The 14279-nt window shown below is 38.6% G+C and overlaps 1 protein-coding gene across 1 annotated transcript in view; it reads left to right on the forward strand.

Annotated features, from left to right (window-relative positions):
- Positions 1-208: 208 nt before the first annotated feature.
- The window catches only part of LOC143020962 (sodium-coupled monocarboxylate transporter 1-like), a 153090-nt gene continuing 139019 nt past the window's right edge, over positions 209-14279 (forward strand). The window contains exon 1 of the mRNA XM_076178003.1: positions 209-255. The gene's annotated coding sequence lies outside the window, so the exon portion shown is untranslated. The remainder of the gene's footprint in view (positions 256-14279) is intronic.

Below are 14279 nucleotides of genomic sequence, written 5' to 3' on the forward strand. Positions count from 1 at the left end.
ATTAAAGAACATTAAAGAAATGACCGTAAGTAAATGAATACTGAATGTTAGACAGAGGAAAAATATAGTTTCTTGACTATGCTCACTTGAAAGAAAACGGGACTTGATCCTTCACAGAAAACGGAAACCTGGGTCTCTTACAAGTAAGAGGACGACATGTTTACTTGTGTGTTGTGATTGTGTTCTTTACATCGTCAAGCCAAAGGATATTCTTTAAGCGAAGAAAATAACCTGTACCTATCCAGAATAAAATACGTGAGTAAACCAAAGATTTCTTTAACTTTCTTTTTTTTTAACTGATAAGATATAGGAACGAAAATCTAAAAGAGTACCGGCACATAGTGGGTTCAGATGAAATTTAAACAAAGGAAAAACACTGAGACACCTGGGAGTGTGGATGAGTGATGACTGTAGTTTCAAAACACACACAACCTACACCACTGTAGAATCATATGAGGTATGGAAGTCCTTGATAGAGAAGACTTACTAAGTTGGGATACGAGAAATACAAGGGGACATGGAAGGAAGCTCAAAAAGGACAGTTATAGAAAAGACCTGGAAAAGAACAGCTTTTCCCTCAGAGATGGTGGACATCTGGAACAAACTGGAAGAAATGATAGTGTGTGCAAAACCCATACACGAAATTAACCCATTCAACTCCGATGACAAGATGTCTTGTCATTTGGTCAAATAAAACAAAAAATCATAAAACACCAAAATGTTTGATCAAACACCAGAAAAATATGACGTCAGTCCTCGCTTCGCTGCGAGCGAAGCGAGGATTGACGTCATATTTTTCTGGTGTTTGATCAAACATTTTGGTGTTTTATGATTTTTTGTTTTATTTGACCAAATGACAAGACATCTTGTCATCGGAGTTGAATGGGTTAAGGACAATTTAGACACTGCGAGATACAAAGACGGTACGCCACGAGCGTAACTCCCTTTCCCTTAAGATATAACTAGGTAAATACTAGTGCTGCTCGTAAACGAGTGGTTTGATCCTACGGACACTTTAAGATCAGGAAGCCCAAGCACTTGCTACCTCTGTGGAGGACCTGGTGGTGTCAAAGGTGAAGTATGTATACCAACAACGGTCTCAACACAAAATCAAGGAGATGCAAGCAACTTGAACAGGTCCAGAGGGACTTCACGAGGAGGTTTGTCGGAGACTCCCTGAACTACTAGGAGAGGCTGTATAGTGATATCTGGAAAGCCCTGGAGGGCACAGTATCAAACCCATCACAAAAGGAAGGAGTTAGTATCAAAGGGCAACACCTTTCCCATGCTTGGTAGGAACTGTGAAAGAGGTCCTTAAGTAACTGCTGCCAGCTACTCCAGCCGATCCGGGCGGGAAGCAGTTTCCCCTGTGCTGGCCCCAGACCCTTCAGCTGCCTCTCAAGAGTAGCAAGGGACCTAACGTGAGTCAGCACGGAGGCTTTCAAGAGGAGGCCAGGCAGACTCCTGGACAACATCCCAGATGGGCCTCCAGTCTCGCATAGCCCAACCTCGCGAGGAATGGCAACGAACTCTGTCGCAGGCCATCTCCAATGCGTGAGGCTCGAGGCTGAGAAGTGGGAGTCGTGTGTCCCCAGACTGGCCATGGTGTAAACACCAAAACCTACCTACAAGACCTACATGACATTCTTCTTGTATATTTGTGAATATCTTTAATTTCTTTAGATATTCAATTTTTTTTTAATGTTCTTAGATATTTTTAATTCATTTATCTAAAAAATATCCTACATAATGTTGAACGATTCCACAAAAAATGACACTGAACTATTAAACTACTACTTCAAAATATACGAATTAAATACGAGTTTAATGACCTCATAACCTAGAAGTATAGGAACATGACTTCTATGCTCTGAGTACATGAGGGTGATAATTGGGGACATAAGGACCACGACACAAAGTTAATATTAGGGAAATTGGCTCTTAGAGGTCAATGAGTTGTTTATGTTTCGCTAATTGGCTTCATCCATATGAACAAGATGACGTCAACCATCTACTTAATCTAATAAAAACTAACAAGCATTGGAAACCATTACAGGAAGTTCTGTAATGTAAAATGTGGCCTCTATAGGAGTGACAACGGTTAGAAAATGTTAGATTTTTCTTAGTTATTCAGAATTTCGTATGTTTAGAAACTTTTTGTTCCGAATAACGGGGAGGCTCTCAATTACAGAGAACTCTGGATGTGGTTGTGTTTGCTCCCTTCCCGAGAACGGACGCGATGCTCATGACACAATGAAGAGAAGAACGAGAGATGACGCGTTGTCAAAATAAAAATAAAAGTAATAGATAATTAAATTAAATAAATTAATATATAGATAAATAAATAAATAAATACATAAATACATAAACAAATAAGTAAATAAATACATTAATTAATCAGTTGATTAATTGATTAATTAATTCAAGAAGTTAAGTCAAATCACTCCGCAAGGGGACGGTTGTAGGCATGACGATGCAAATGATTTGAAATGTAAAACCATTTTTATTCCTTCTCGTCACATCCTGCTTTTTTAACTCATTACTCACACACACACACACACACACACACACACACACACACACACACACACACACACACACAGTCATCCTTGAAGATGAGCATTTTCCGGGAACAAGAGGAAGCCTTATCAAAGATAAATAAATAAATAAATAGATAGATGACTGAATAAATAAATATAATTAATGTATGAATAAAAGCAGATATGAGTAAGCATATGAATAAGGTGATAAGTGGATAAATTAATAAATTGAAAAATAAAGTGACTTTCTGTGTAAAATAGAAAATAAGTCAATAAATAGATAAATAAATAAGAAAAATAAAACAGTACGGGAGTCATTCAAGTTTGCATATTAACATACTTTGCAAAGATAATTCATTATAGTTTGTGTGTACATGTGTGTGTGTATATGTTGCGCGTGTGTTTGTGTGTAGCGTGTGTGTATATATGTTGAATGTGTGTGTGTGTGTGTGTATGTTGCGTGTGTGTGTATCTGTTTGTGTACGTGTATGAGTGTGTGTGTGTGTGTGTGTCTGTGTGTGTATGTTGCGTGTGTGTGCGTATCTGCGTGTGTGTGTGTGGGTGGGTGTGGGTGGGTGTTGTGCGCGCGCGGGTGTGTATCTGTGTGTGTGTGTGTGTGTGTGTGTGTGTGTGTGTGTGTGTTGCGCGCGCGCGCGCGTGTGTTTGCATGTTGTGTGTGTGTAAATATGTTGAATGTGTGTGTGTGTGTATGTTGTGTGTGTGTGCGTATTTTGCGTTTGTGAGTGTATGTGTGCATCTGTGTGTGTGTGTGTGTGTATTTGTTGTGTGTGTGTGTGTATCTGTGTGTGTGTGTTGTTGCGTGTGCATGTGTGCATCTGTGTGTGTGTATGTGCGTGTGTATATATGTTGTGTGTGTTCGTGTGTGTATGTGTGTGTGCGCGCGCGTATGTGTGTGTATATATATATATATATATATATATATATATATGTATATATATATATATATGTGTGTGTGTATATATATATATCTATATGTATATATATATGTTTATATATATATATATACATATATATATATATATATATACATATATATATATATATATATATATATATATATATATAGTTATGTGTGTGTGTGTGTATGTTGCGTGTGTGTGTATGTGTGTGTGTGTGTGAGTGTGTGTGTGTGTATGTTGCGTGTGTGTGTGTCTGTGTGTGTGTGTGTGTGTGTGCGTGTATGTTGCGTTTGTGTGTATGTTACGCGTGTGTGTGTATGTGTGTATATGTGTGTATGTGCGTGTGTGTGTGTGTTGGTAAGTGTATACGTATATACATGTGTTAATGCATTGTGTGTTGAAAAATAAAAAATAAAAAAATAAATTATAATCCTCGTCCCTTCCTTCCTGAAGACCTTGAGCGCAAACCACGAAACAGAAGAAAGAATGACCCCCAGGAACAGACGCTGAAGAAGGACCCTAAGGAACCCGGAAGAAGGACCTAAGGAACCCGGAAGAAGGACCTAAGGAACCCGGAAGAAGGTCCCTCCGTCACTCATCCGATCACCAGCGCTTCTGTCCGTAACATACACGAAGATGTCGAGTCCCAGAGGTGGCCCAGGAGGGATTTGAGAAGAACAGTTGAACGGTGAGAGAACAGAACACAAAAGCGACGATCAGCATCTGGGAGTGTGTTGGCACCATCACATCACCATCACCATCACATCACCACCACCACCACATCACCACCACCATCACATCATCAAATTACCATCACATCACCACCGTCATATCAACACCACTACATCAACACCATCACATCACCACTATCAAATCACCACCACATCACCACTACATCACCACTACCAGATCATCACATCACCATCACATCACCACCATATCTCCATCACCAGATCATCACCATCACATTAACACCATCACATCACCACCACCTCCACATCACCATCACATCACCACCACATCACCACTACCATCACATCACCATCACATCACCACCACCACATCACCATCATCACATCAACACTACCATCACATCACCACCACCATCACATCACCATCACATCACCACATCACCATCACATCAACACTACCATCACATCACCACCACATCACCATCACATCACCACCACCACATCACCACCGTCAAATCACCACCACGGATAACCCAACTGGTTAAATGTATTAAGGGTTGTTTTGTCCGGGGGTGTTTCGTTCGGGGGGTCTTCTGTTCGGGGATGTTCTGTCCGGATGTATTTCGCCCGGGAGTATGTTTCGTCCGGGGTCTATTTCGTCCGGCTGTTTCGTCAAGGGGCGATTTGTCAGGGGGTTGTTCTGTCGTGGTCAGAACAGTTGCCTGTTGTCCTAAAGCTCTACAGTTCGAACCCTGACAGGTACTCGCCAGTGCGCTGTTTTGTTCATCCGGGATAGGACTCTTCCAAAGAGATTTATGTGGTGATTGTGTCCTCCACCAGGATACCGGGGGATCATGGACTTATGAACCCCCAGGCGACCCCCAGACAGCCCCCAGACGGTCCCCAGACTCCCAGACGCCCCCTAGACGTCCCCAGAGGACCCCCATACGGTCCCCTTACGAACCGCAGACGTCCCCCATACGGTTCCAAGACGTCTCCAGACGACCCCCAGATGGTTCCCAGACAGCCCCCAGACGACTCCCAGACATCCCCCAAACGAACCCTTGACGAACCCCAGACGGCTCCCCCAGACGACCCCCCAGACGGCCCCCAGACGGTCCCCCAGATCTCCCCTAGACGATCCCCAGACAGTCCCCTGACGAACCCCAGATCTCCCCCGGACGATTCTGAGACGACCCACACAAGTTCCCCAGACGCCCCCCAGACAGCCCACATACAACAAACATACGACCTCTAGACGGCTTCCAGTCGACCCCCAGATGGCTCCCAGACGACTCCCAGACATCCTCCAAACGACCCTTAGATGGTCCCCAGACGACCCCCAGACATCCGCCAAACGAGCCCCAGACATCCCCCAGACGGCACCCATATAACCCCCAGATAGCTCCAATATGACCCCCAGACATTCATTAGACGACCCCATACAACCCCCAGATGGCCCACATACGTCCCCCAGACGACCCCCAGAAACTCCATAAGCTCCTTTGACTTTAACTGGATAAAGTTGTCTTTTGTGAACCAGAATAAAATCTGTCAAGTGTCTCATCGAGACAGATCCAAACCTATTCTTGGTCTTTGGCGGTGCCATCGAGTTCACCTCCTTGAACTTCCTGGGTTAAGGACCACGTGCTAGACACGTGATTGAAAGCTTTCACCTTCCCATATGAGAGCTCGTAGTTCATATTTGATATACGAAATATGGTAATGGGATCTTATTCGCACGCACGCGCACAGGAAAACACACACACACACACACACACACACACACACACACACACACACACACACACACACACACACACATACCGCCCCTTTACGCTCGCGCGCATGTGTGTGTATGTGTATGTGTGATTCACCATGGTCTTGGAGCACGTGTTGGACTCGTGATCGACAGCTATTTCCCTCCCGGAAGAGAGCGCAGAGCTCATTTATGACCGATCTTTGGGTAATGCTGTGACTCTACACGCACACACACAACCAACTCCCCGCCCATGAGAGTTGGAGTAACGACTCGTAGCGTAGTGATACTGAAATCATTTCAGCCCTGCGCTGTGTGCGTATTTGTGTGCACACAGTCCACACCGGACTGAGGAGCACACATGGACGAAATGATCTGAACTAGGAGATTACACGTTGTGTCATTTTGTGTAATATTGTGAGTGACAAAAGTAAAAATTAAATAAGATTGAATAAAAGAAAAATTGATATATATAATAGAATGAAATAAAATAAGATAAAACTAGATTGAATAAAGGGTTGATATAAAAGTGGCATTCTCGATGCAATAATTAAAAATACCTGTATATTTGCGTTCGTCTTTCATGGGTCAGCTTCGATGGACCGCAACATTACATATACATAAAATGATTTTTTGTATTACATATATATATATATATATATTATATATATATATATATATGTGTGTGTATATATATATATGCACTAAAAAACCACTATTATTTGGATTTAAGAAAAGAAGGAAATAACGAATTTCCGTATATTTCGATCACTTGCTGTGATCCGCTTGAAGAGGATCACAGCAAGTGATCGAAACATACGGAAATTCGTTATTTCCTTCTTTTCTTAAATCCAAATAATAGTGGGTTTTTAATGCAATTACTAATGTGTAACGACATTACTGGACATATATATATATATATATATATATATATATATATATATATATATATATATATATATATATATATATATATATATACATATATATATGTATATATATATTATATATATAATATAAAATATATATGTATATATATAAAATATATATATATATATATATATACATATATATATATATATATATATATATATATATATATATCTTACAACTGCTACAAGTAATACTCCTAGTAATACTGATGATAATTGGGACTGGAACCGCGTGTTGTTCATAATGAGAACAAAGCAACCTTTCACTTGCGTGTCTCTATGTTCATTTGCATGCAGCCCCCCCTCCCTCGCCCTCCCCCCCTTCCCCCCCCCCGTCCCCCCTCTCCAGGGCACGTTTGTCCTTGAAGGTCGTGGGTGAGAATTCGTGACCCGGGGGGGGGGGGAAGGGAGAAGGGGAGAAGGGTGATTAGGAAGGGGGAAGGGGGAAGGGGGAATTGGGAAATGGAATGGGGGAGGGGTAAGGGGAAAAGGGGAAGGGGGAGAGGGAATTACGGAGAGGGGTAAGGGGGAAGGGGAAGAAGGGAAGATGGAAGGGGGAAGGGGGGAAGTGAAGAAGAAGGAAGTCTTCATCCTAACCCGAGGTCACAAGACCCAGAGATGGAATTCAGAGGATCTGCTGGGTATACGTCATTCTCGGGTGCATGTGGACTTCCGTGCAAAAACTTTATTTGTTGTTTTGGCTGTAAATTTTGTGTTTGTGTAAATGTAGAGCTGGGAGATTCTGCGATGAATTTGTGTCATATTAAAGTAGAGGTGCTGTAGAATAGTACTAAAACAATGTACAACGAGGACTTCTGTAGCAGAAGTACTAATAAATAATAAATAAATAAAATTCTTTATTGGTCACGTAAATTACATGAAATTTGTCTTGTGTGTTTTCATAAGAAATCGAGGGTAATCATACATAGATGACCTACTACAATCTTACAGTGGTTATCAAAATCTCATTAACGCAAAAGCTAGAGAAATACAAAAAATTACCGCCTGAGTTTCAAGCCTTAACAGTCTACCCCATAGTGAAGTGTCAACACAAAATAGTGCTACTTCAGATGAGTATCACTATAGGTCACTATAAGTTAATAAAAAAAAATAAACTAATAAAGAAGTAAATAAATCATAAATAAATAACAAAATAAATAAATAAATAAATAAACAAATAAATAAATAAATAAACTATTGAAATCACAAAGAGAGAAGACACTTCAGCAAAGTACCTTTAAGTGCCGTTAATAGTACGCCGCCATCAAACGGTACAGTCCCGCTACAGCAGCGACGTAAGAGTTGAGTTGAGGTCGCGAGGGACGCGCGCGCCCACTAGTTTTCTATACATGCGCGAAGGGCACCACTCTACGATGTAAAAAAAAAAAAAAAAAAAAAAAAAAGCCATCTCTTCCGCCTCTATATATCTCTCTCTCTCTCTCTCTCTCTCTCTCTCTCTCTCTCTCTCTCTCTCTCTCTCTGTGTGTCTATCTATCTATTTATCTCTATATCTATTTATCTATCTATGTCTTTATGGTATCTTATAGTCTCATCCATTTTTATGTCCATATATTCAAGCTATCTCTCTATCTACCAATTAATGCATCTACCTCTACCTCTGCATCTGTTTCTCTCTCTTTCACATGTTGAGATGGAGATGAGGAACAGTGGGTGGTGATGCTAAGCAACATGTGGATCCATCCTTCTCATGAGTCGAGGGTTACCAACCGCGAGAATGTGGGGAGGGAGGGAGGGAGGGGGGCTGCATCAAGAAGTATTTTTCATTACCATTCGTCTTGACGAATTGAAATAATGATAATAATATTAATAATAATGATGATAATAATAATAATGATAATAATAATAATAATAATAACAACAATAATAATAATGATAATAATAATAATAATAATAATAATAATAATAATAATAATAATAATAATAATAATAATAATAATAATAATAATAATAATAATAATAATAATAATAATAATAATAATAATAATAATGATAGTAATATTATTATTATTATTATTATTATTATTATTATTATTATTATTATTATTATTATTATTATTATTATTATTATTATTATTATTATTATTATTAATAATAATAATAATAATAATAATAATAATAATAATGATAATGATAATGATAATGATAATGATAATGATAATAATAATAATGATAATGATAATAATAATAATAATATTAGTAATTATTATTATTATTATTATTATTATTATTATTATTATTATTATTATTATTATTATTATTATTATTATTATTATTATTATTATTATTATTATCATTATTATTATTATTACTATTATTTATTATCGTTATTATTATTATTGTTATTACTATCATTACTATTATTATAATCATTATAACAGGTGTGAGTGGATTTATGCCTTTGATTTTGGCTACCTCCCTTGTAAGGGGGAAAATGTCTTCAGTATATGTATGTATTATCATCATTATTATTACTATTCTTTTATTATGTGTTTTTCACTATCCACACAGGTTCTTAATTTCCAACCCACTCTTCTATCTTCCTCCTCCTCCTCCTCCTCCTCTTTCTCCTCCTCTTTCTCCTCCTCTTCCCCTCCTCCTCTTCCCCTTCCTCCTCCTATCTCTTCCTCCTCCTCCCCTTCCTCCACCTCCTCCTCTTCCTCCTCTTCCCCTTCCTCCTCCTCTTCTTCCTCCTCCTCCTCTTCCTCCTCCTTCTTTTCCTCCTCCTCCTCTTCCTCCTCCTCCTTTTCTTCCTCCTCCTCCTCCTACTCCTCTTCCTCCTCCTCCTCCTCCTCTTCCTCCTCTTACTCCTCCTCCTCCTCTATAAGATAGTAAAAGTCCACTTGTTACGTCATCTACAGGTCTTAAAAAACCTGATGGGGGAGGGAGCGGGGAGGGAGGGAGGGGGAAGTGGAGGGGGAGCATCAGACATGAAGATCCTCACTCCTTACTCTCTCCCCCACCCCCCACTCCCACTGCTTACTCTCTCCCCCACCCTCCACTCCCACTCCTTCCTCCCCCACCCCTCCACTCCCACTCCCCCACTCCCCATTCCCCCCAACTCTCCCACATCTTCCTCCCCCACACTTGGGGGGAGGTAGAAGACCCTAGAACAGCACAATATCCAAGGATGATCGTCGTAGTTGTTGTTCTTCTTCTTCTTTTTTCTTGTTCTTCTCCGCCTTCTTCCACCTCTTCTTCTTCTTCATCTTCTTCATCTTCTTCTTCTTCCTCTTCTTCTTTTCCTCTTCTTCTTCCTCTCCTTCTTCTTTTTCTTCTCCTTCTTCTTCATCTTCACTGAGGAGATAAAGATGTGAGACCTATAAACCCATTGCAATGTTTACATGTAGAAACCTGCGCGCGCATGCTGTGAGGCAAAACATTTACCCTGATCTGTTGTGAATAGCGATCATACTAACTTTACGGAATTTCTGCGATTTAGGTTACACTTTTGATACGGAAAAAATGCCGCACAGTTGTTGTGCAAAAGTCGCACAAGCCGTAAGGTTGGAAAAAATTCTTCGTTGCCTTTTTTCATTATATACCAAAAGGGAAAAATCCGATCGAAAAGAGAAAGGAAGTTTGGATATATCCAATCCAAAGAGAAGACTGGAAGACTTATACCTACGTCCAGATATCAAAAGCCAAACTGTGTGGACAGCACTGACTGGAACTGACATTTTTCCTGGATGCTTTCCAGGAATCAAGTTGGCTGGTACATGCGACTGGCTCGTTTGGTTTGAAGTGTGCTGCTACTTCTAACCATGAACCTTCTTAACCCATTCAACTCCGATGACAAGATGTCTTGTCATTTGGTCAAATAAAACAAAAAATCATAAAACACCAAAATGTTTGATCAAACACCAGAAAAATATGACGTCAGTCCTCGCTTCGCTCGCAGCGAAGCGAGGATTGACGTCATATTTTTCTGGTGTTTGATCAAACATTTTGGTGTTTTATGATTTTTTGTTTTATTTGACCAAATGACAAGACATCTTGTCATCGGAGTTGAATGGGTTAAGGCATACCAAAGCCTTATACAGTACTGTCTGTCTTAACACTTTGATGTTGACTAAGTGGTTCCTGCGGAATAAAAAGATATACTAAAAATTGAGCCTTTGAATCAATCGGTTTATAAACTACATCATTAATGATTAGAATCCCGTTAGTTATATATTTGATGATTATTCAAGATTCAAAATTGATGAAGATTTGACTTGAGAGTGTGAATATCCATATCTTAAGTTGAGCATGACTTATCTTCAAAATGTTCATCTTAGAAAAAATGTAAATAGGAGCGTGGGCTAAATGACAAAGCGAACTTTAACGCATAACTCAATTTACTTCTGACTTGATAAAACAAAATTGGCTGACAATGGTAATTGCATGAAAATGGCTACTTTGTCAAAAAGCTTGGCTTGTCTACAAAGTATCCGGTGACATTGTTCCATGTAGTGCTGAAATCTCGCTTACCCATGCATCATCACGCAAAGAGAAAGGGCCAGGGAGTTTCTCCTCATTTCTGAGAGTCAGTTTTGAATATACAAAGTAGTTTATCAGCATCTTCGAGTTGTTTGAAGGAAGTGGCTGGATACATTTTCTCAGTGTTTCTTATTGATCTCGCAGCTTCGTGTCGTCTATTACCTCACTGTATCCACAGATATGTTGTTTAGAATATATCTCCTACTTCTTGCAAGAAGAGGTCTATTGCATCACCGTATGCGCGCGATAGCTGTCGTAACAGAGATCCTGCGTCATGCTGGAAGAGGTCCGTCAGAAGGGCAGCAGCAGCAGCACCAGCAGAAGTCATGGATAGTTGAGGTCGTCGTACAAAAATGATCATCATTCTTCTTTGAATGAAAATTGTTCTCCAATTACAGAATCCAGAGTGACTGGTCCATAGGAGATGTCACTAAAAGCCTTAAGATACCAACCGCATAATGCATACATTTATATATATATATATATATATATATATATATATATATATATATATATATATATATATATATGTGTGTGTGTGTGTGTGTGTGTGTGTGTGTGTGTGTGTGTGTGTGTGTGTGTGTGTGTGTATACTGTATATATATATATATATATATATATATATATATATATATATATATATATATATATATATATATATATATATAAAGGACTACTATTACACAGGACGTGCGCACCCAGATACCTGGGTCCGCTAGCGGAGGCCATTGCTTTCTTTGTAACCTAACATTTTATATTGGACAAGTATATCAAAACTAGAAACCTAGCATTGTATATAGGACAAATACATCAACTATTGACTTATTCAATGCAGTATAAGTTAATATAAACTTTTATAGTGAAATAAGAAACTATTTTTAAGGCACTCTTATGTTTTGAAATGCCAATTTTAGCCGGACTTAACAGGTATTGTTGTATGAGGTTAGTGGACACCAGGGTTGGCGATTTTTTTTTTTTTTTTATCTTTTTAAAAAATTAAAAAATAAATATTTTCTTTATTTAAATCAGATTTATTTGATTTAGATTTTTTTTTTTTTTTTTTTTTTAAATATTGTGGGATTGCTATCTGATATGCGATTTATTTACTAAAGGACATTTTTAGCATATTAATATAAGAAGCAGTGTTATATAGACTTGCCACAAGTATACAAGGAACGGTATAAGCCGTATGTGAGGACAGTATGCTCAGGTTCACTCGATTCCTCCAAGACTTTTCTCATCTTGGTGACATTTGCCGCATTGTCTGTCACAATACTTCCAATGTGACAACCAAAATCTTGTTCAGCCTTCTTGATCGAATTTTGTACAAGTTGTAGAAGATATTCAGCAGTGTGAGGTTTCCCTGATGTGTCTATTGTGTCAACTAAATAAATCTGACCAGTGGATGTTGTTTGAGTGACACATATTATGGGCTCATTATGGATGTTAGACCACCCATCAATTGAAAGACATACAGTTTCATTATTCAGGTCATCTGCACACTTTTTATATTCCTTTTCATACACAAGATCCAAGTACTTATCAGGAATATCTTTTCTGGATGGATGAATATAACCTGGCCTCAGGTTCTGAACCATCTTGAGAAACTGAGGATGCTGAACAAGACGAAATGGTGAATTTCTAGCAAATATAATTCTTGCAACATCTTTGTCGAGATTTTCCTTTTGAGAGGCTGAAGATTTTATGATAAATCTGTCCAGAGATGTTGATGACTTTCTTTTAGATGAAAATGACTTAGCAGAAGTGGCGCCTGTGGAAGAGTCTGATAGTGACCTTTTTAATGGTGGAGTCAGGTTTGCAGATAATTCACGTGGAGCCGATGATGAAGGGGTTGAAGCTGTTGATATAGATTCTGAAATGGAAACAGAAAATTTTAGCATATTGCATAATTTATAAATTAATGAATAAATGAATGAATACAGTGTGATTTGGGCTATTTTTGAGTACAGTAGTTATATTTTTAGATAATGATCATATTCACACAAGCCCCTAAATTATTTGGAAATAATTAACAGGATATGAAATAGGTGGGCTTGGAATTCAGCCCACACAGGGTTCAGTCCACTTTTAAATTCACTAAAAATAATGGGTTAGTTGGATGAGGTCAGGCTAAATCCCTTTGGGCTGAATCCCATGTGGGCTGAATTCCAATGGAACCTATGAAATATATTACACAATGTTGAATGAAATGAATAACAATCATCTAGGCCCCAAAGTTATATAGTCATTACCCAGATTTAGAAGTAATGAAGCTAAAGTATCATCTCTTTAGGCGTTCACATTTTTATTTCACATGCTCTCCATTGTTCACCAAATTTATATAGTTGCGTATGAAAAGGGAGAAATACACACAATATAAGTAAAATTATTTACCTGGGTAATCAATTTCTTCTTCTGTATGCTGTGGCTGACCTTGGCATTTATCTCTGTGATATTTTAATCCTGACACAATGCCCTGTAATTCCTGGCTGCAGTCTTTGCTCGGTACCCTTTGGCAGATGTTGTTGGTAGTTTTTTTTTCAAAATAATTCCAGACAGGATAATTTTTTGCTGCCTGAAGGAGCCACTCTGCCAGGTCCAGAAGACATCCTTCCTGGTTGATTCCAAAACAGCAACTGACTCAGTGAGAAGCTGCTTACCATCAACAAGCTTCAACAAGAATCTTGTTGGAACTTGTTGTGGGCTGCACAGTGATATATATACTACATGTAGGCTTATACTGCTCCTTGTATACTTGTGGCAAGTCTATATAACACTGCTCCTTATACTGACATGCTAAAAATGTCCTTTAGCAATCAGATCACATATCAGATAGCAATCCCACAATATTTAAAATCTATAAAAAATATATATATATTTAAAAATAAATCTGATTTAAATAAAAAGAAATCGATTTTTTTAATATATATATTTTT

The sequence above is a fragment of the Oratosquilla oratoria genome, chromosome 41 (assembly GCF_046742065.1).
Source record: "Oratosquilla oratoria isolate Oo_2021 chromosome 41, ASM4674206v1, whole genome shotgun sequence".
Classification (NCBI taxonomy): Eukaryota; Metazoa; Arthropoda; class Malacostraca; order Stomatopoda; family Squillidae; genus Oratosquilla; species Oratosquilla oratoria.